Source organism: Ranitomeya imitator, chromosome 9 (assembly GCF_032444005.1).
Source record: "Ranitomeya imitator isolate aRanImi1 chromosome 9, aRanImi1.pri, whole genome shotgun sequence".
NCBI classification, from domain to species: domain Eukaryota; kingdom Metazoa; phylum Chordata; class Amphibia; order Anura; family Dendrobatidae; genus Ranitomeya; species Ranitomeya imitator.
This window is the reverse complement of record NC_091290.1, coordinates 2,703,676-2,725,942: the sequence shown is the minus strand read 5'-3', so window position 1 is coordinate 2,725,942 and position 22,267 is coordinate 2,703,676.

The following is a 22,267-nucleotide window of genomic DNA, read 5'->3' as shown; positions in this document are numbered from 1 at the left end:
AGCTGTACAAAAGAAGAGAGTACACTTATCATGGTTCCCCTCCTCAGTGTGTCTGGGATGCAGCTACTGACAGCACGGCCGTTCAATCTGGTTTAAGGACGTGCTAAAACTGTCTGTACTTTGATTGACAGCTCGGCCATTCAATCTGGTACTGGGGCGTGCTGAGTTGTCAGTGTGTTGACTGACAGCTCAACTATCCAATCTGAGTCTGTGAGGCGTCGGCTGTCTTCGTGTGTTCATTATTTCAGTTAATTGCCATGCTTCTTAAAGGGAACCTGTCACCCCGTTTTTTCAGCTTGAGATATAAATACTGTTAAATAGGGCCTGCGCTGTGCGTTACTATAGTGTATGTAGTGTACCCTGATTCCCCATGTATGCTGAGAAATACATTACCAAAGTCGCCGTTTTCGCCTGTCAATCAGGCTGGTCTGGTCAGGTTGGCGTGTTCACAGCGCTCTTTTCTTCCCCAGCTTTCCGTTGGTGGCGTAGTGGTGTGCGCATGTCCAGAGTTCCGAATTCCCTGCGCCCACGTGAAGACACAGCGCGCGATCTGCGCTGTAATCCCTTGCATCGGTGGGGGCGGCCATCTTCCTGGGCCGCGCGTGCGCAGATGGAGTGCTCTGCTGCACGGGGCTTCAGGAAAATGGTCGCGGGATGCCGCGCGTGCGCATTAGAGATCGCGGCGGCCATTTTCCCAAAGCCGAGTTTGCATCGTTGTCGTTATCGCTGCAGCGTTGCTTAGTGTGACGATACCTTTACATTCAGCTTGTGAATTTTGTGCTGTTGCCTGAACTTGGAATTCGTTCTGACCATCTGCCTGTTTAACCCTTTCAGCTCTGATCCATTATCGCCCGGTACTCTGACTTCAGAACTTTACTTAACTACACTTTTGTCTCTTCCTTTCGTTGATGATGTACCCTCTTGGCTTCTGACCTTGGACTCCTTGACCACTCTGACTCATGGCTTGGCTGTGAGAAGTGACTAATGTCACAACACTATATACTAAGAGACTGTGCTATACATAATAAGTGAGTACACTATATACTAAGAGACTGCTGTACATAATAAGTGTCATGCCAGCGGCCGCTGTCATGCCGGCGTCCGCTGCCGTCGCTACCTCCACTCCTGGATCCTCTTACCTGCGCCGTGCTGAATCCCCGTCCTGTCATCCTGCCGCCAGGGGATCCAGCGTGGTGTCCTCTCTCCTGCCTTCTTCCGGTCTGTTTTAGCTCCGTGCATGCGCCTTAGGTCGTGGGCACGCACTCCTCTGTCCTCTTAACCCTCTCTGCACCTTTCCAGAGGCGTTAGCGCTCCAATCAGGTGTTGGCACAGTATATATCAGGTGGTTCCTCCATATTGGCCGTGCCTGATTACCATGTGCTTACTGTTCTGGCCCTTTTCCTGTCTACCTGTCCGGTCCTGACTACCTGTCCTTAGGGTTGAGCGAAACGGGTCGGCCATTTTCAGAAGTCGCCGACTTTTGGCAAAGTCGGGTTTCATGAAACCTGACCCGACCCCTGTGTGGGGTCGGCCATGAAGTCGGCGATCTTCTGAATCTGGTATCGGAATTCCGATCCCGAGTTCCGATATGTTTGCAATATCGGAAATCGGTATCGGAATCCATATTTAAGTGTAAAATAAAGAATTAAAATAAAAAATATCGCTATACTCACCCTCTGACGCGCCCTGGTACTAACCGGGAACCTGCCTTCCTTCGAATCAGCGCTTGCAGGACCTTGTGGTGACGTCGCGGTGACGTCGCGGCTTGTGATTGGTCGCGCGGCCGCCCATGTGACCGCTCGCGCGACCAATCACAAGCCGCGACGTCACCGCGACGTCACCGCAAGGTCCTGCAAGCGCTGATTCTTAGGAAGGAAGGCTGCCGGAAAGAAGCAGGGCACGTCCGAGGGTGAGTATATTCCTATTATCTGGAAGCCGTAAATCGAGCGTGCTCTGAAAAACCCGAGCAACAAGTATACTCGCTCATCAGATGTCTGCAGAGGGATGCAGCAGTCTTGAAATTGCCAAACTTTTGAAGCGCGATCACCGAACAATCAAGAGTTTCGTAGCAAATAGCCAACAGGGTCGCAAGAAGCGTGTTGGGCAAAAAAGGCGCAAAATAACTGCCCATGAATTGAGGAAAATCAAGCGTGAAGCTGCCTAGATGCCATTTGCCACCAGTTTTGCCATATTTCAGAGCTGCCACGTTACTGGAGCAACAAAAAGCACAAGGTGTGCGATACTCGGAGACATGGCCAAGGGAAGGAAGGCTGAAAAACGACCACCTCTGAACAAGAAACAGAAGATATTTCTTGGCCCAGTCTTGACGTTTTATCTTAAGTCTAAGTGCACACGTCGCGGAATTGCCTCGGAAATTTCCGCGGCAATTCCGCAGCTCCTGCCGCGGGTATATCGCATGCATATTCCCGCTAAACACTAGCGTTTTGCAAGCGTAATTAGCTTGCAGAATGCTAGCGTTTTCCAAGCGATCTGTAGCATCGTTTGGAAAACTGATTGACAGGTTGGTCACACTTGTCAAACATAGTGTTTGACAAGTGTGACCAACTTTTTACTATTCATGCGGCCTATGCAGCATCAATACTAAAAGATCTAATGTTAAAAATAATAAATACTTCCAACAGGTGGCGCTATAGAGTTTAAGTCCTCTTTTTCTCAGAAGAGGCAATTTGCATATATAAAAAAATAAAAAAATAGTGCACGCGGCGGCTGGGATGACATCATCGCAGGTCCTTTGCACACAGCATCCCAGCCGCCGCGTGCACTGCTGAGAGGCGGGAGGACTGTGGGGGCCATCAGAAGGTAAGAATATCACTATTTTTTATTTTAATTCTCTTTTTTTTAACAATTATATGGTTCCCAGTCCGTGGAGTACAGTCTCCACTCCTCCACCCTTGGTACCATCCGCACATGATCCGCTTACTTCCCGCATGGTGGGCATAGCCCTATGCGGGAAGTAAGCGGATCAATGCATTCCTATGTGTGCGGAATCCCCGCAATTCCGCAAATTAATGAACATGCTGCGTTTTTTTCCAGAATGCGTTTCCGCTCAGGAAAAAAATGCAGCATGTGCATACAAAATGCCGTTTGCATTCTTTTAATAGGATGCTTAATGTGAGCTCTTTTTCGGTTTTATCACGTTTTATAGCAAAAAAAACGCGAAAAAAATGTGAATAATCCGGATCGTGTGCACACAGCCTAAGACTGACTTTTCAAAGGTTTTCTGGACTGATGAAATGAGAGTGACTCTTGATGGGCCGGATGGATGAGCCGGAGGCTGGATCAGTAAAGGGCAGAGAGCTCCACTCCGACTCCGGCCAGCAAGGTGGAGGTGGGGACTGGTCTGGGCTGGGATCATCAAAGATGAACTTGTGGGACCTTTTCGGGTTGAGGATGGAGTGAAGCTCAACTCCCAGACCTACTGCCAGTTTCTGAAAGACTTCTTCAAGCAGTGGTACAGGAAGAAGTTGGTATCGTTCAAGAAAAACATGATGTACCTGCAGGACACTGCTCCACCACATGCCTCCAACTACTCCACAGCGTGGCCGGCCAGTAAAGGTCTCAAAGAAGAAAAAATAATGACATGGCCCCTTGTTCCCCTGATCTATCCCATGTATCTATCTCACGTATCTATCTCATGTATCTATCCCACGTACCTATCCCACGTATCCATCCCACGTATCTATCCCACGTATATATGCCAGGTATCTATTCCACGTATATATCCCATGTATCTATCCCACGTATCTATCCCACGTATATATCCCACGTATCTATCCCACGTATCTATCCCACGTCTCTATCCCACGTATCTATCCCACGTACCTATCCCACGTATCTATCCCACGTATCTATCCCACATATCTATCTCATATATATATCCCACGTATCTATCCCACGTATCTATCCCACGTATCTATCTCACGTCTCTATCCCACGTATCTATCCCACGTACCTATCCCACGTACCTATCCCACGTATCTATCCCACGTATCTATCCCACATATCTATCTCATATATCTATCCCACGTATCTATCCCACGTATCCATCCCACGTATCTATCCCATGTTTCTATCCCACGTCTCTATCCCACGTACAGTATCTATCTCACGTATCTATCCCACGTATCTATCCCACGTACCTATCCCACGTAACTATCCCACATACCTATCCCATGTACCTATCCCACGTATCTATCCTACGTCTCTATCCCACGTACCTATCCCACGTACCTATCCCACATACCTATCCCATGTACCTATCCCACGTCTCTATCCCACGTACCTATCCCACGTATCCTACGTCTCTATCCCACGTACCTATCCCACGTACCTATCCCACGAACCTATCCCATGTACCTATCCCACGTTTCTATCCCACGTCTCTATCCCACGTCTCTATCCCATGTATCTCACATATCTATCCCACGTATCTATCCCACGTATCTATCTCACATATCTATCCCACGTATCCATCCCACGTACCTATCCCATGTACCTATCCCACGTCTCTATCCCACATATCTATCCCACATCTCTATCCCACGTATCTATCCCACGTACCTATCCCATGTACCTATCCCACGTCTCTATCCCACATATCTATCCCACATCTCTATCCCACGTATCTATCCCACGTACCTATCCCACGTATCTATCCTACGTCTCTATCCCACGTACCTATCCCACATACCTATCCCACATACCTATCCCATATCTCTGTCCCACGTATCTATCCCATGTTTCTATCCCATGTCTATCCCACGTCTCTATCCCACGTATCTATCTCACGTATCTATCCCACGTATCTATCCCACGTATCTATCCCACGTACCTATCCCACGTATCTATCCCACGTATCTATCCCACGTATCTATCCCACGTATCTATCTCACGTATCTATCTCACGTATCTATCCCACGTATCTTTCCCACGTATCTATCCCACGTACCTATCCCACATACCTATCCCACGAACCTATCCCATGTACCTATCCCACGTTTCTATCCCACGTCTCTATCCCACGTATCTATCCCACGTCTCTATCCCATGTATCTATCTCACGTATCTATCCCACGTATCTATCCCACGTATCTATCCCACGTATCTATCTCACATATCTATCCCACGTATCTATCCCACGTACCTATCCCACGTATCTATCCTACGTCTCTATCCCACGTACCTATCCCATGTACCTATCCCAGGTACCTATCCCACGTATCTATCCCACGTTTCTATCCCACCTATCTATCCCACGTCTCTATCCCACGTATCTATCTCACGTATTTATCCCACGTATCTATCCTACGTCTATATCCCACATACCTATCCCACATACCTATCACAGGTACCTATCCCACGTCTCTATCCCACGTATCTATCCCAGTTTCTATCCCACGTCTCTATCCCACGGCTCTATCCCACGTATCTATCTCACGTATCTATCCCACGTCTCTATCCCACGTATCTATCCCACGTACCTATCCCACGTACCTATCCCACGTACCTATCCCACGTACCTATCCCACGTATCTATCCCACATATCTATCTCATATATCTATCCCATGTATCTATCCCACGTATCATCCCACGTATCTATCCCACGTACCTATCCCACGTATCTATCCTACGTCTCTATCCCACGTACCTATCCCACGTACCTATCCCACATACCTATCCCATGTACGTATCCCACATCTCTATCCCACGTATCTATCCCACGTCTCTATCCCACGTATCTATCCCACGTACCTATCCCACGTATCTATCCTACGTCTCTATCCCACGTACCTATCCCACGAACCTATCCCATGTACCTATCCCACGTCTCTATCCCACGTTTCTATCCCACGTCTCTATCCCACGTCTCTATCCCACGTCTCTATCCCACGTATCTATCTCACATATCTATCCCACGTATCTATCCCATGTATCTATCTCACATATCTATCCCACGTATCTATCCCACGTACCTATCCCACGTATCTATCCTACGTCTCTATCCCACGTACCTATCCCACGTACCTATCCCACGTACCTATCCCAGGTACCTATCCCACGTATCTATCCCACGTTTCTATCCCACGTATCTATCCCACGTCTCTATCCCACGTATCTATCTCACGTATCTATCCCACGTATCTATCCTACATCTCTATCCCACGTACCTATCCCACATACCTATCCCAGGTACCTATCCCACGTCTCTATCCCATGTATCTATCCCAAGTTTCTATCCCACGTCTCTATCCCACGTCTCTATCCCACGTATCTATCTCACGTATCTATCCCACGTATCTATCCCACGTCTCTATCCCACGTACCTATTCCACGTATCTATCCTACGTCTCTATCCCACGTTCCTATCCCACGTACCTATCCCACATACCTATTCCATGTACATATCCCACGTCTCTATCCCACGTATCTATCCCACGTCTCTATCCCACGTATCTATCCCACGTACCTATCCCACGTATCTATCCCACGTATCTATCCCACGTATCTATCCCACGTACCTATCCCACGTATCTATCCTGCGTCTCTATCCCACGTACCTATCCCACATACCAATCCCACGTACATATCCCACGTCTCTATCCCACGTATCTATCTCACATATCTATCCCACGTATATCCCACGTATCTATCCCACGTACCTATCCCACGTATCTATCCTACGTCTCTATCCCACGTACCTATCCCACATACCTATCCCACATTTCTATCCCATGTCTATCCCACGTCTCTATCCCACGTATCTATCTCACGTATCTATCCCACGTACCTATCCCACTTATCTATCCCACGTCTCTATCCCACGTATCTATCCCACGTTTCTATCCCATGTCTATCTCACGTCTCTATCCCACATATCTATCCCACGTATCTATCCCACGTATCTATCCCACGTCTCTATCCCACGTATCTATCTCACGTATCTATCCCACGTACCTATCCCACGTATCTATCCTGCGTCTCTATCCCACGTACCTATCCCACATACCTATTCCATGTACATATCCCACGTCTCTATCCCACGTATCTATCCCACGTCTCTATCCCACGTATCTATCCCATGTACCTATCCCACGTATCTATCCCACGTATCTATCCCACGTATCTATCCCACGTACCTATCCCACGTATCTATCCTGCGTCTCTATCCCACGTACCTATCCCACATACCAATCCCACGTACATATCCCACGTCTCTATCCCACGTATCTATCTCACGTATCTATCCCATGTATATCCCACGTATCTATCCCACGTACCTATCCCACGTATCTTTCCTACGTCTCTATCCCACGTACCTATCCCACATACCTATCCCACATACCTATCCCATGTCTCTATCCCACGTATCTATCCCATGTTTCTATCCCATGTCTATCCCACGTCTCTATCCCACGTATCTATCTCACGTATCTATCCCACGTACCTATCCCACGTATCTATCCCACGTCTCTATCCCACGTATCTATCTCACGTTTCTATCCCATGTCTATCCCACGTCTCTATCCCACATATCTATCCCACGTATCTATCCCACGTACCTATCCCACGTATCTATCCCACGTCTCTATCCCACGTATCTATCTCACGTATCTATCCCATGTATCTATCTCATGTATCTATCCCACGTATCTATCCCACATATCTATCTCACGGATCTATCCCACGTATCTTTCCCACGTATCTATCTCATGTATCTATCCCACATATATCCCACGTATCTATCCCACGTATCTATCTCATGTATCTATCCCACGTATATCCCACGTATCTATCCCATGTACCTATCCCACATATCTATCCTACGTCTCTATCCCACGTACCTATCCCACATACCTATCCCACATACCTATCCCATGTCTCTATCCCACGTATCTATCCCATGTTTCTATCCCATGTCTATCCCACGTCTCTATCCCACGTATCTATCTCACGTATCTATCCCACGTATCTATCCCACGTATCTATCCCACGTACCTATCCCACGTATCTATCCCACGTCTCTATCCCACGTATCTATCCCACGTATCTATCTCACGTATCTATCTCACGTATCTATCCCACGTATCTATCCCACGTATCTATTCCACGTATCTTTCCCACGTATCTATCTCACGTATCTATCCCATGTATCTATCTCACGTATCTATCTCACGTATCTATCCCACGTATCTTTCCCACGTATCTATCCCACGTATCTATCCCACGTATCTATCCCACGTATCTATCCCACGTATCTATCTCACGTATCTATCCCACGTATCTATCCCACGTATCTATTCCACGTATCTTTCCCACGTATCTATCTCACGTATCTATCCCATGTATCTATCTCACGTATCTATCTCACGTATCTTTCCCACGTATCTATCCCACGTATCTATCCCACGTATCTATCCCACGTCTCTATCCCACGTATCTATCCCACGTATCTATCCCACGTCTCTATCCCACGTACCTATCCCACGTACCTATCCCACGTACCTATCCCACGTACCTATCCCACGTATCTATCCCACATATCTATCTCATATATCTATCCCATGTATCTATCCCACGTATCATCCCACGTATCTATCCCACGTACCTATCCCACGTATCTATCCTACGTCTCTATCCCACGTACCTATCCCACGTACCTATCCCACATACCTATCCCATGTACGTATCCCACATCTCTATCCCACGTATCTATCCCACGTCTCTATCCCACGTATCTATCCCACGTACCTATCCCACGTATCTATCCTACGTCTCTATCCCACGTACCTATCCCACGAACCTATCCCATGTACCTATCCCACGTCTCTATCCCACGTTTCTATCCCACGTCTCTATCCCACGTCTCTATCCCACGTCTCTATCCCACGTATCTATCTCACATATCTATCCCACGTATCTATCCCATGTATCTATCTCACATATCTATCCCATGTATCTATCCCACGTACCTATCCCACGTATCTATCCTACGTCTCTATCCCACGTACCTATCCCACGTACCTATCCCACGTACCTATCCCAGGTACCTATCCCACGTATCTATCCCACGTTTCTATCCCACGTATCTATCCCACGTCTCTATCCCACGTATCTATCTCACGTATCTATCCCACGTATCTATCCTACATCTCTATCCCACGTACCTATCCCACATACCTATCCCAGGTACCTATCCCACGTCTCTATCCCATGTATCTATCCCAAGTTTCTATCCCACGTCTCTATCCCACGTCTCTATCCCACGTATCTATCTCACGTATCTATCCCACGTATCTATCCCACGTCTCTATCCCACGTACCTATTCCACGTATCTATCCTACGTCTCTATCCCACGTTCCTATCCCACGTACCTATCCCACATACCTATTCCATGTACATATCCCACGTCTCTATCCCACGTATCTATCCCACGTCTCTATCCCACGTATCTATCCCACGTACCTATCCCACGTATCTATCCCACGTATCTATCCCACGTATCTATCCCACGTACCTATCCCACGTATCTATCCTGCGTCTCTATCCCACGTACCTATCCCACATACCAATCCCACGTACATATCCCACGTCTCTATCCCACGTATCTATCTCACATATCTATCCCACGTATATCCCACGTATCTATCCCACGTACCTATCCCACGTATCTATCCTACGTCTCTATCCCACGTACCTATCCCACATACCTATCCCACATTTCTATCCCATGTCTATCCCACGTCTCTATCCCACGTATCTATCTCACGTATCTATCCCACGTACCTATCCCACTTATCTATCCCACGTCTCTATCCCACGTATCTATCCCACGTTTCTATCCCATGTCTATCCCACGTCTCTATCCCACATATCTATCCCACGTATCTATCCCACGTATCTATCCCACGTCTCTATCCCACGTATCTATCTCACGTATCTATCCCACGTACCTATCCCACGTATCTATCCTGCGTCTCTATCCCACGTACCTATCCCACATACCTATTCCATGTACATATCCCACGTCTCTATCCCACGTATCTATCCCACGTCTCTATCCCACGTATCTATCCCATGTACCTATCCCACGTATCTATCCCACGTATCTATCCCACGTATCTATCCCACGTACCTATCCCACGTATCTATCCTGCGTCTCTATCCCACGTACCTATCCCACATACCAATCCCACGTACATATCCCACGTCTCTATCCCACGTATCTATCTCACGTATCTATCCCATGTATATCCCACGTATCTATCCCACGTACCTATCCCACGTATCTTTCCTACGTCTCTATCCCACGTACCTATCCCACATACCTATCCCACATACCTATCCCATGTCTCTATCCCACGTATCTATCCCATGTTTCTATCCCATGTCTATCCCACGTCTCTATCCCACGTATCTATCTCACGTATCTATCCCACGTACCTATCCCACGTATCTATCCCACGTCTCTATCCCACGTATCTATCTCACGTTTCTATCCCATGTCTATCCCACGTCTCTATCCCACATATCTATCCCACGTATCTATCCCACGTACCTATCCCACGTATCTATCCCACGTCTCTATCCCACGTATCTATCTCACGTATCTATCCCATGTATCTATCTCATGTATCTATCCCACGTATCTATCCCACATATCTATCTCACGGATCTATCCCACGTATCTTTCCCACGTATCTATCTCATGTATCTATCCCACATATATCCCACGTATCTATCCCACGTATCTATCTCATGTATCTATCCCACGTATATCCCACGTATCTATCCCATGTACCTATCCCACATATCTATCCTACGTCTCTATCCCACGTACCTATCCCACATACCTATCCCACATACCTATCCCATGTCTCTATCCCACGTATCTATCCCATGTTTCTATCCCATGTCTATCCCACGTCTCTATCCCACGTATCTATCTCACGTATCTATCCCACGTATCTATCCCACGTATCTATCCCACGTACCTATCCCACGTATCTATCCCACGTCTCTATCCCACGTATCTATCCCACGTATCTATCTCACGTATCTATCTCACGTATCTATCCCACGTATCTATCCCACGTATCTATTCCACGTATCTTTCCCACGTATCTATCTCACGTATCTATCCCATGTATCTATCTCACGTATCTATCTCACGTATCTATCCCACGTATCTTTCCCACGTATCTATCCCACGTATCTATCCCACGTATCTATCCCACGTATCTATCCCACGTATCTATCTCACGTATCTATCCCACGTATCTATCCCACGTATCTATTCCACGTATCTTTCCCACGTATCTATCTCACGTATCTATCCCATGTATCTATCTCACGTATCTATCTCACGTATCTTTCCCACGTATCTATCCCACGTATCTATCCCACGTATCTATCCCACGTCTCTATCCCACGTATCTATCCCACGTATCTATCCCACGTCTCTATCCCACGTCTCTATCCCACGTATCTATCCCACGTCTCTATCCCACGTACTTATCCCACGTATCTATCCCACGTATCTTTTCCACGTATATATCCTACATATCTATCCCATGTATCTATCCCACGTATATATCCTACATATCTATCCCATGTATCTATCCCACGTATCCATCCCACGTCTCTATCCCACATCTGTATTCCACGTATCTTTCCCACCTATATATCCTACATATCTATCCTACATATCTATCCCATGTATCTATCCCATGTATCTATTCCAAGTTCTTGTGCTCTGGACGCTGCATAGATCAGAAGTTTCCGCAGTTGTGTAGAAGTTTCCGACACATTTCTCCTTTTTGCGATGTTCAGACGCCGCTCGTCCTCACAATATGGGACATCTGGCGGGGGCAGATACTCGCCCTCTCTGTAATGCACCAGTGATATCTGTAGCGCGCTGCCTGGTGCTGGATGACAGCAAATTAATTTGCATCTCATTAGCAGGATCCTAGTTACAGGGCATCTGACTTAATGTCAAACACGATCTTGTCATGGCGTGGGGGGCACGCGTGGCGGCTCTGCGGGCCTCCAGGTGTAATAACACAATTAAACCACTTGTTACAGTCACAATCCATCTCCATCATCTCCTGCAGATTGCTGCGGGGGTCGAGGCCTCGCTGTAATCACACGGCGTGTGCGGACATGTCTGTGCAAACACTCAATTAGGAAGCAAGATTTTATTACTATATGTGATCATTGTCAGAGTTCTCATAATGCGCCATGTGCAGAAAGTCCGTGACCCTGACATAATGTAACATGCAACTAAGGAAAGCAACAAATAATCATCTGTAGCAGCCAAATACACGGATCAAGACCCGGAGACCCGGCGGACACCCATCCACAAAACCACCCCGCAAGAGACCTTGTTTGGAGATCAACCCTAATTTTAATCTAATAAAAAAAGATTTTTAAAAAGATTTTTTGTTTTCGGTTCATTATAATAATCTTTCTCTGCAGATCATTCCACCACTCAGAGATCAGGATCTGAACTAGAAAGTCTGCAATCGCTGCAATGATACAGTGTCGACTGTGATCTGCCAACACTGTATATCCACAAAGATCAGCACCAAACACTGGACAGCAACTCCTATGTCAGCAGAGTATCAGTGCTGTGTGTGCGGAGTCTGGGGGCAAAGACGATTGCCTCAAAGTCACCTGCAGATGGGGTGGTCTACAGCTGAACCTATTATTATGTCACTGTCCAGGCAGCAAATATCTGCAATTTAAAATGTGGCAGAAGAAAGTTCATTACAGATCTACTCTCTCTTCTTCAATTGTTGATTTAGCAGGAAGTGCAAGGTTTTAAATCATAAGATTTTGTCTGCAGCCACCACTAGGGGGAGCTCCCTGTATACAGAGAAACATGATAAGATCCTGTCTGCAGTCACCACTAGGGGGAGCTCCCTGTATACAGAGATACATGATAAGATTCTGTCTGCAGTCACCACTAGGGGGAGCTCCCTGTATAGAGATACATGATAAGATCCTGTCTGCAGCCACCACTAGGGGCAGCTCCCTGTATACAGAGATACATGATAAGATCCTGTCTGCAGTCACCACTAGGGGGAGCTCCCTGTATACAGAGATACATGATAAGATCCTGTCTGCAGACACCACTAGGGGGAGCTCCCTGTATACAGAGATACATGATAAGATCCTGTCTGCAGCCACCACTAGGGGGAGCTCCCTGTATACAGAGATACATGATAAGATCCTGTCTGCAGCCACCACTAGGGGGAGCTCCCTGTATACAGAGATACATGATAAGATCCTGTCTGCAGTCACCACTAGGGGGAGCTACCTGTATACAGAGATACATGATAAGATTCTGTCTGCAGTCACCACTAGGGGGAGCTCCCTGTATACACAGATACATGATAAGATCCTGTCTGCAGCCACCACTAGGAGGAGCTCCCTGTATACAGAGATACATGATAAGAGCCTGTCTGCAGTCACCACTAGGGGGAGCTCCCTGTATACAGAGATACATGATAAGATCCTGTCTGCAGTCACCACTAGGGGGAGCTCCCTGTATACAGAGATACATGATAAGATCCTGTGTGCAGCCACCACTAGGGGGAGCTCCCTGTATACAGAGATACATGATAAGATCCTGTCTGCAGCCACCACTAGGGGGAGCTCCCTGTATACAGAGATCCATGATAAGATCCTGTCTGCAGCCACCACTAGGGGGAGCTCCCTGTATACAGACATACATGATAAGATCCTGTCTGCAGCCACCACTAGGGGGAGCTCCCTGTATACAGAGATACATAAGATCCTGTCTGCAGCCACCACTAGGGGGAGCTCTCAGAGATACATGACAAGATCCCGTCTGCAGTCACCACTAGGGGGAGCTCCCTGTATACAGAGATACATGATAAGATCCTGTCTGCAGCCACCACTAGGGGGAGCTCCCTGTATACAGAGATACATGATAAGATCCTGTCTGCAGCCACCACTAGGTGGAGCTCCCTGTATACAGAGATACATGATAAGATCCTGTCTGCAGTCACCACTAGGGGGAGCTCCCTGTACATAGAGATACATGATAAGATCCTGTCTGCAGCCACCACTAGGGGGAGCTCCCTGTATACAGAGATACGTGATAAGATCCTGTCTGCAGTCACCACTAGGGGGAGCTCCCTGTATACAGAGATACATGATAAGATCCTGTCTGCAGACACCACTAGGGGGAGCTCCCTGTATACAGAGATACATGATAAGATTCTGTCTGCAGCCACCACTAGGGGGAGCTCCCTGTATACAGAGATACATGATAAGATTCTGTCTGCAGCCACCACTAGGGGGAGCTCCCTGTATACAGAGATACATGATAAGATGCTGTCTGCAGTCACCACTAGGGGGAGCTCCCTGTATACAGAGATACATGATAAGATCCTGTCTGCAGACACCACTAGGGGGAGCTCCCTGTATACAGAGATACATGATAAGATTCTGTCTGCAGCCACCACTAGGGGGAGCTCCCTGTATACAGAGAAACATGATAAGATTCTGTCTGCAGTCACCACTAGGGGGAGCTCCCTGTATACAGAGATACATAAGATCCTGTCTGCAGCCACCACTAGGGGGAGCTCCCTGTATACAGAGAAACATGATAAGATCCTGTCTGCAGTCACCACTAGGGGGAGCTCCCTGTATACAAAGATACATGATAAGATCCTGTCTGCAGTCACCACTAGGGGGAGCTCCCTGTATACAGAGATACATGATAAGATACTGTCTGCAGTCACCACTAGGGGGAGCTCCCTGTATACAGAGATACGTGATAAGATCCTATCTGCAGCCACCACTAGGGGGAGCTCCCTGTATACAGAGAAACATGATAAGATCCTGTCTGCAGACACCACTAGGGGGAGCTCCCTGTATACAGAGATACATGATAAGATCCTGTCTGCAGCCACCACTAGGGGGAGCTCCCTGTATACAGAGATACATGATAAGATCCTGTCTGCAGCCACCACTAGGGGGAGCTCCCTGTATACAGAGATACATGATAAGATCCTGTCTGCAGTCACCACTAGGGGGAGCTACCTGTATACAGAGATACATGATAAGATTCTGTCTGCAGTCACCACTAGGGGGAGCTCCCTGTATACACAGATACATGATAAGATCCTGTCTGCAGCCACCACTAGGGGGAGCTCCCTGTATACAGAGATACATGATAAGATCCTGTGTGCAGCCACCACTAGGGGGAGCTCCCTGTATACAGAGATACATGATAAGATCCTGTCTGCAGCCACCACTAGGGGGAGCTCCCTGTATACAGAGATCCATGATAAGATCCTGTCTGCAGCCACCACTAGGGGGAGCTCCCTGTATACAGACATACATGATAAGATCCTGTCTGCAGCCACCACTAGGGGGAGCTCCCTGTATACAGAGATACATAAGATCCTGTCTGCAGAGCTCCCTGTATACAGAGATACATGATAAGATCCTGTCTGCAGTCACCACTAGGGGGAGCTCCCTGTATACAGAGATATATGATAAGAGCCTGTCTGCAGACACCACTAGAGGGAGCTCCCTGTATACAGAGATACATGATAAGATCCTGTCTGCAGCCACCACTAGGGGGAGCTCCCTGTATACAGAGATACATAAGATCCTGTCTGCAGCCACCACTAGGGGGAGCTCCCTATATACAGAGATACATGATAAGATCCTGTCTGCAGTCACCACTAGGGGGAGCTCCCTGTATACAGAGATACATGATAAGATCCTGTCTGCAGACACCACTAGAGGGAGCTCCCTGTATACAGAGATACATGATAAGATCCTGTCTGCAGCCACCACTAGGGGGAGCTCCCTGTATACAGAGATACACGATAAGATCCTGTCTGCAACCACCACTAGGGGGAGCTCCCTGTATACAGAGACACACGATAAGATCCTGTCTGCAGTCACCACTAGGGGGAGCTCCCTGTATACAGAGATACACGATAAGATCCTGTCTGCAGTCACCACTAGGGGGAGCTCCCTGTATATAGAGATACATGATAATATCCTGTCTGCAGTCACCACTAGGGGGAGCTCCCTGTATACAGAGGTACATGATAATATCCTGTCTGCAATCACCACTAGGGGGAGCTCCCTGTATATACAGAGATACATGATAATATCCTGTCTGCAGTCACCACTAGGGGGAGCTCCCTGTATACAGAGATACATGATAAGATCCTGTCTGCAGTCACCACTAGGGGGAGCTCCCTGTATATAGAGATACATGATAAGATCCTGTCTGCAGTCACCACTAGGGGGAGCTCCCTGTATACAGAGATACATGATAATATCCTGTCTGCAGTCACCACTAGGGGGAGCTCCCTGTATACAGAGATACATGATAAGATCCTGTCTGCAGTCACCACTAGGGGGAGCTCCCTGTATACAGAGATACATGAAAAGATCCTGTCTGCAGCCACCACTAGGGGGAGCTCCCTGTATACAGAGAAACATGATAAGATCCTGTCTGCAGTTACCACTAGGGGGAGCTCCCTGTATACAGAGATACATGATAAGATCCTGTCTGCAGGCACCACTAGGGGGAGCTCCCTGTATACAGAGATACATGATAAGTTCCTGTCTGCAGCCACCACTAGGGGGAGCTCCCTGTATACAGAGATGCATGATAAGATCCTGTCTGCAGCCACCACTAGGGGGAGCTCCCTGTATACAGAGATGCATGATTAGATCCTGTCTGCAGCCACCACTAGGGGGAACTCCCTGTATACAGAGATGCATGATAATATTCTGTCTGCAGCCACCACTAGGGGGAGCTCCCTGTATACAGAGACGCATGATAAGATCCTGTCTGCAGCCACCACTAGGGGGAGCTCCCTGTATACAGAGACGCATGATAAGATCCTGTCTGCAGCCACCACTAGGGGGAGCTCCCTGTATACAGAGACGCATGATAAGATCCTGTCTGCAGCCACCACTAGGGGGAGCTCCCTGTATACAGAGACACATGATAAGATCCTGTCTGCAGCCACCACTAGGGGGAGCTCCCTGTATACAGAGATACATGATAAGATCCTGTCTGCAGCCACCACTAGGGGGAGCTCCCTGTATACAGAGATACATGATAAGATCCTGTCTGCAGCCACCACTAGGGGGAGCTCCCTGTATACAGAGATACATGATAAGATCCTGTCTGCAGCCACCACTAGGGGGAGCTCCCTGTATACAGAGATACATGATAAGATCCTATCTGCAGCCACCACTAGGGGGAGCTCCCTGTATACAGAGATACATGATAAGATCCTGTCTGCAGCCACCACTAGGGGGAGCTCCCTGTATACAGAGATACATGATAAGATCCTGTCTGCAGCCACCACTAGGGGGAGCTCCCTGTATACAGAGATACATGATAAGATCCTGTCTGCAGCCACCACTAGGGGGAGCTCCCTGTATACAGAGATACATGATAAGATCCTGTCTGCAGCCACCACTAGGGGGAGCTCCCTGTATACAGAGATACATGATAAGATCCTGTCTGCAGCCACCAGTAGGGGGAGCTCCCTGTATACAGAGATACATGATAAGATCCTGTCTGCAGCCACCACTAGGCGGAGCTCCCTGTATACAGAGATACATGATAAGATCCTGTCTGCAGCCACCACTAGGGGGAGCTCCCTGTATACAGAGATACATGATAAGATCCTGTCTGCAGCCACCACTAGGGGGAGCTTCCTGTATACAGAGATACATGATATTCTGTCTGCAGCCACCACTAGGGGGAGCTCCCTGTATACAGAGATACATAATATTCTGTCTGCAGCCACCACTAGGGGGAGCTCCCTGTATACAGAGATACATAATATTCTGTCTGCAGCCTCCACTAGGGGGAGCTCCCTGTATACAGAGATACATGATAAGATCCTGTCTGCAGTCACCACTAGGGGGAGCTCCCTGTATACAGAGATACATGATAAGATCCTGTCTGCAGCCACCACTAGGGGGAGCTCCCTGTATACAGAGATACATGATAAGATCCTGTCTGCAGCCACCACTAGGGGGAGCTCCCTGTATACAGAGATACATGATAAGATCCTGTCTGCAGTCACCACTAGGGGGAGCTCCCTGTATACAGAGATACATGATAAGATCCTGTCTGCAGCCACCACTAGGGGGAGCTCCCTGTATACAGAGATACATGATAAGATCCTGTCTGCAGTCACCACTAGGGGAGCTCCCTGTATACAGAGATACATGATAAGATCCTGTCTGCAGTCACCACTAGGGGGAGCTCCCTGTATACAGAGATACTGTACATAAGACCTTGCCTGCAGTCACCACTAGGGGGAGCTCCCTGTATACAGAGATACATGATAAGATCCTGTCTGCCGCCACCACTAGGGGGAGCTCCCTGTATACAGAGATACATGATAAGATCCTGTCTGCAGCCACCACTAGGGGGAGCTCCCTGTATACAGAGATACATGATAAGATCCTGTCTGCAGCCACCACTAGGGGGAGCTCCCTGTATGCAGAGATTTACAGATCAGACTGTAAATTGCTATGAAACAGTTTTCTATTCTTGAGTACTTGTGGGCTTTGATACCGTATTTCTGTGTCATTTCGACTTTCATATTTGTACATTATATTGTTTTCTCAAGTTTTCTGCGCTTTATTGTTTGATCTGTTGGTGTGAGTGTTGCAATTTTGTCACAGTTATTTATTAATCTTGTTAATAATTTTATTGCACTCCATGAATATAACCTTAATTATTTCCCAAGTAATTAAAGTCACAGTGGGGTCAGGAACGACAGAGCGGGGAAATAGGCAGATGATAATAGTGATACATTGATGTTCGTGTATGATGGGACGAAACAATTCTAAGAGCAACAATGTATCAATATTACAGTTCTCAGTAATAATATAATAATAGAACATTTCTCCACGAGATGATCCTTGGCTTTGAGGAGTTATGAAGAGGTTCTCTAGGAGTGAACATGGCGTCCGGTGGTGGCGGTTGTATTTCGGGCCACGTTCTCGGAGAATCCATGCCGTCTCCAGGATTCTTTATATGGAAGGAGATAAGAAGCAGCTCACACCTGCTCGCATCCTAATTAATATCATCTCTTGTATCCATTAACAGCAAATCAGCGAGGTTCACAGAAGGAGAAAATAATTCTTCACCTTGTCAGAGGAGCCACGCGGAGACGGTCGCGGGTCTAACCCTGAGCGGTAATTAGATTCACCTGGGTTTTCACTTTGCTTTCATTTCCATGCTGATTGGCTGCTTCCAACGCTTACTCCTCATTTACATAAAACATGCAGCATGAAATGAACAAGGCCTGCGAGACTGGATCCCACCTCTCTGCCGTCAGACCCCATGAGGGATATGACGCCTGTCAATCTTGTGTTGTCTATTAAAAGACGCTGATTAGGGGGAGTTGACGCCGGGGCAAAGTGACACTTAGGTGTTGTCACCTCTCCGCGAACTGTCTCAGCGCCAAAGTGTCAGGAAAATACCAACATCACCAGACGCAATTGTGAACGGTCTCGTCAGCTGAGACGCCGGGGCTGGATGGCATTTTATAATGATGGGTATGCTGGTAATTATGTGTTCTGTATGTAATGACAGCAGGATGCAATATAGGGGCAGACACTTTACGGAAAGTATTCAGATACCTTTAAAGTTTTCACTCTGTTTCATTGCAGCCATTTGGTAAATTCAAAAAGTTCATTTTTTTCTCATTAATGTACATTCTGCACCACAGCTTGGCTAAAAAAAAACAGAAATGTAGAAAGTTTTGCAAATTCAATAAAAAAGAAAATCTGAACTATCACATGGTCATAAGTCTTCAGACCCTTTGCTCACACTCATATGTAAGTCACATGCTGTCCATTTCCTTGTGATCCTCCTTGAGATGGTTCTCCTCCTTCATTGGAGTCCAGCTGTGTGTAATTAGACTGATAGGACTTGATTTGGAGCGGCGCACACCTGTCTATATAAGACCTCACCGCTCACAGTGCATGTCAGACCAAATGAGAATCATGAGGTCAAAGGAACCAGCCAAGGAGCTCAGAGACAGAATTGTGGCAAGGCACAGATCTGACCAAGGTTACAACAGAATATCTGCAGGTCTCAAGGTTCCTAAGAGCAGATACCCTAGGATTACCCCACAGCTCTCCCCCTCCTCCTCCCAGTACACTGTCCATTGCATTTTCATAGAGCATGTTCACAAGACCAATTACAATAAAAACATATATAGTGAGGGCCATAAATATTTGGATGGTGACACAAGTTTTCGCATTTTAGTCGTTTACAAAAACACATTCCGGATCCAGTCCTATAACCAATCTGGGTGTAAAGTGCCGACTCTCAGCTTTAATCTGAGGGATTCACATCCTGATTGGGAGAAGGGTTTAGGAATTACAGCTTTTTAATATAGAGCTGCCTCTTATTAAACGGGACCAAAAGTAATTGGACAATTACCTCTGAAGCTCATTAATGGGCGGCATGGTCTATTTTCTCATTAATCTATCATCAATGAAGCAGATAAAAGGTCTGGAGCGGAGTCTACATGCATATGCATTTGGAAGCTGCTGCTGTGAACCCACAACATGCCATCAGAGGAGCTCTCAATGCAAAATAAATCGACCATCGTTATCAAGAAGAAAATAAGATATCCATCAAAGAGATCAGAAATGTGTGGAGCAGCCAAATCAACAGATTGTACATTATGCAAAAAAAAGAGTGGCCTGGTGAGCTGGGAATTCAGAAATGTCTGGGCATTGCCAGAAGACACCAGTGGTGAATAATCACAGAATCCTTCCCATAGTGAAGGAAATCCTCTTCACAACATCCCCCCAAGTGAAGACTCTCTAGGAAGACAGGGTCTCAATATCTAAGACCACTATAAAGAGGAGACTTCTTGAGAGTAGATTGAGAGTATATACAGATGGGTTAACCCAAGCTGCAAACCATTAATCAGTCGTAAAATAGAAAGGTTGGATTAAACTTCACCAAAAAACATCTAAAGAAGCCACCCATTTCTGGAAAACCAAAACTAAGATCAACCTATACCAGAATGATGGAAGCAAACAGTCTGCAGAAGGATTGGAGTGGCTGCGAATCCTTGGCACATCCTCTAACACTTGGTGGAGGCGGAGTGATGGCGCAGGCATTCATGGCTTCCAATGGCACTGGGTCATTGGTGGTTATTGATGATGTGTCTGAAGTCAGAAGTGGCTGGATGAATCCTGTCTGTACAGGGCCATATTTTCTGCCCAGATTCACCCAAATGCAGCAAGGATGATTGGATGATGCTTCCAAGGACAGATGAACAATGACCCAAAACATCCTGCGAATGCAAAGAAGTGTAATATTCTGCAATGGCCGAGTACTCACCAGATCTCAGCTCAACGAGCCGCATTTCACCGGCTGAAGACAAATATAAAGGCAGAAAGAGCCGCGAACAAGCGAGAACTAAAGTCACTGAAGGAAAGGCGACAAAGCCTCACACAGGAGGGAATCAGTGTTAGTGACGTCCATGGCCTCCAGACATCAGGCCGTCATTGATGCAAAGTCTCACACCGGAGGGAACCAGTGTTGGTGACGTCCATGGCCTCCAGACTTCAGGCCATCATTGATGCAAAGTCTCACACCGGAGGAAACCAGTGTTGGTGACGTCCATGGCCTCCAGACTTCAGGCCGTCATTGATGCAAAGTCTCACACAGGACGGAACCAGTGTTGGTGACGTCCATGGCCTCCAGACTTCAGGCCATCATTGATGCAAAGTCTCACACCGGAGGAAACCAGTGTTGGTGACATCCATGGCCTCCAGACTTCAGGTCATCATTGATGCAAAGCCTCACACAGGACGGAACCAGTGTTGGTGACGTCCATGGCCTCCAGACTTCAGGCCATCATTGATGCAAAGTCTCACACAGGACGGAACCAGTGTTGGTGACGTCCATGGCCTCCAGACTTCAGGCCGTCATTGATGCAAAGTCTCACACAGGACGGAACCAGTGTTGGTGACGTCCATGGCCTCCAGACTTCAGGCCGTCATTGATGCAAAGTCTCACACAGGAGGGAACCAGTGTTGGTGACGTCCATGGCCTCCAGACTTCAGGCCGTCATTGATGCAAAGTCTCACACAGGAGGGAACCAGTGATGTTTATTGATGCTGCAATTCCTAATTGTTTCAACCTATTTAATTAAACCCGACCGTTGCAAAAATAGTGGCCT